The sequence below is a fragment of the Epinephelus moara genome, chromosome 13 (genome assembly GCF_006386435.1).
Source record: "Epinephelus moara isolate mb chromosome 13, YSFRI_EMoa_1.0, whole genome shotgun sequence".
NCBI lineage: Eukaryota > Metazoa > Chordata > Actinopteri > Perciformes > Serranidae > Epinephelus > Epinephelus moara.
Window position 1 is genome coordinate 11,742,456 of NC_065518.1, and position 2,492 is coordinate 11,744,947.

Consider the following 2,492-nt stretch of genomic DNA (forward strand, 5'->3'; position numbering starts at 1 on the left):
CATGACAAATACCAGCCATCTATCTAATAATGCACAACGTCTGTGTGTGTGTGTGTGTGTGTGTGTGTGTGTGTGTGTGTGTGTGTGTGTGTGTGTGTGTGTCATACCGTCACATATCTCTCAAACCGTTCACTGGACTGACCTAATATTTACTATAATTCCTCAGGGCATGTGGGTGTGCCTTTTCTGACTTTTAAGTCATTTGAACAAGAAATGCAAGTCATTGGCCACGCCCCCCTGACAGCTGACAGGTTTTCGGGTATTGGGATTTCAAAGAAGGTTAAACTACGCCGAATCCGTCCACCAAAATATATAGTTATGACGGGCACTGCACTAGTACCAATGACACACCGTGTGTGATGTCTACAAGACATAAGTTTATTTTGTAATAACAGTTATTGCTTTGCAATGTTTAGTTTAGTTTAGTTTAGTTTATTCATTCATTTCAAACCAAAGAAAATAATACAACACATACAACATAACAAATCCACAGGACACCACTGATAACAAACAATGTAACAACCACAAACAAACAACAACACAGTTTGAAAAGGGGATGGAAGAAGCAAAGCTCATCTAGTCCAACCCCCAGACAGCACAAATACCGTCAATACAGTGAAAACACACACTTAGTCACTCTCTGAATCTCCTCTTCCCCACAATCATCTCATCAGTTTACGTCATTTTCCTCCTCCTCCTCCCTGTTATACATTTCAAACACTCCTTTTCTAAACTTTCTTTTAAACTGATTAACATTTTTACTGAGTTTAACCTCTTCAGCTAAACTATTCCATAGAAGTCCATTGTTGTTGTAATTTGACTTGAATATATTATAGGTATGCATCTATATATGTATACGCACGTGCATAAGCATACATGTGTATACATACAGACAAACCCATACCTGACTGAATTTGATTAACCAAAATCATGTAGTTTATAATCATAAGTGCAATAACAAAGAATATACAAGAGCACTTTCTTTTTCCCCTCTTTTTTAATTAACTGAAATTATATATAAATTATATCATTTTCCCTTTTCCATTACATTATTCCATCATAACTCTTGCATTAAGAATCTCTACTCATGTCAAATAACTGTAAATCAAACATCCCTGGTCGAGCTTTTCTGCGACAGTCTTGACTTTGCGACAGTCTTGACGGAGAGCAACAACGTCTCAAAAATTTGTGGCAAAAAAAAATGAAATGAGAAAAAGCCAAACAAAAAGTCATCCTTCAAGCCAAAAAAATTGCGAGGCTGACAACTTTACGAGATGGACTACAAACGACTTTATCCCGGGGAAGAGGAGGATGCGGACGGGGAGGAGAGGTGTCTGAAGAAGGACTTTGCTTCTTCAGGAGATCTGAACACTTTTGGTTTTCCCTCCACCATCACTCTCAGCTTGGCAGGATACAGCAGAGAGTACTTCATGTTGGCGGCACGAAGAAACTTTCTGACAACGTCAAACTGTCGACGTTTCTTCACCAAACTAGCACTGAATATATATATGGACACGAGCGCCCATACAGATGAGCTCCCCTTTCTCCCTGGCCAGGCGTAAAATCTTCACTTTGTCCTGGAAGTGAAGAAACTTAAGCAGGATGGGTCGTGGAGAAGCCGAGCTGGTGTTGGAGGTGAAGGTGGGAGAGTGATGAGCTCTTTCAATGACCGGCGCCATAGGAAAGTTGTCCTTACCGAGAAGTTGCGGGATCAGCTGGTTCATAAAGGCAATCACATCTCTACCTTCCTTATGTTCTGGAACATTGATGAAAGGAGGTTAGAGGACCGACTTCTGTTCTCAGCTTTATCCTTCAGGTAGGCATTCTCTTTTTCCAAAGCTTGCACACATTTTGACAGGTCGCCAATGTTGTCTTCATTGGCACTCACATGCTGTTGGATCTCTGATATATTATCACTCATTGTAGATAATGATCCCTGAATATTGTTTAGGCCTGCTTGAACGGTCTCTATTTTTTCGTCAAAATGAGCCGTCAGATCAACTTTGATTTGTTGAATTGCTTGCCAGATTGATCGAAGATTGACCTCGGCCATGACGCTGAGCAAACAGTTTTCTGCACGAGGAAAATTACTCCACAGGAACGACCATCAGCGGGTAGAAGAAGAAAAATCAAAACATAGTCGATATACTTATATCTGTTATATCTGTCAGTGTGGATGGGACGATCAGAGCAGTTTATTAGCCCAAATTGGAAAAGCAGTCTGAAGTCTGCAACAGACGCTCACACAGACGTGGCCATCTTGCCTCACCTATGTCACCAATGCCTTTATTTTGAGATGTATTATTTGTTAATTCAAAAACACTAGTCCATACCCAGTGAGTACAGCATACCATACCATGACTTAGTCATACCAAAAATTAGAAAAACCCAAACATTCGTCCACAGGGGGAGCCACAGCGATCAGTCACATTTTAGCCATTTTGAAGCATTTTTCTGTTGTTATAGCGCCACCCAGTTGCCAATTAGAGTTA

General features: G+C 40.5%; 1 protein-coding gene across 1 annotated transcript in view; it reads right to left on the bottom strand.

Annotated features, from left to right (window-relative positions):
* Window positions 1–2,492, bottom strand: part of LOC126399829 (glutamate dehydrogenase, mitochondrial-like) — a 36,594-nt gene that overhangs the window by 3,794 nt on the left and 30,308 nt on the right. The window lies entirely within an intron of this gene.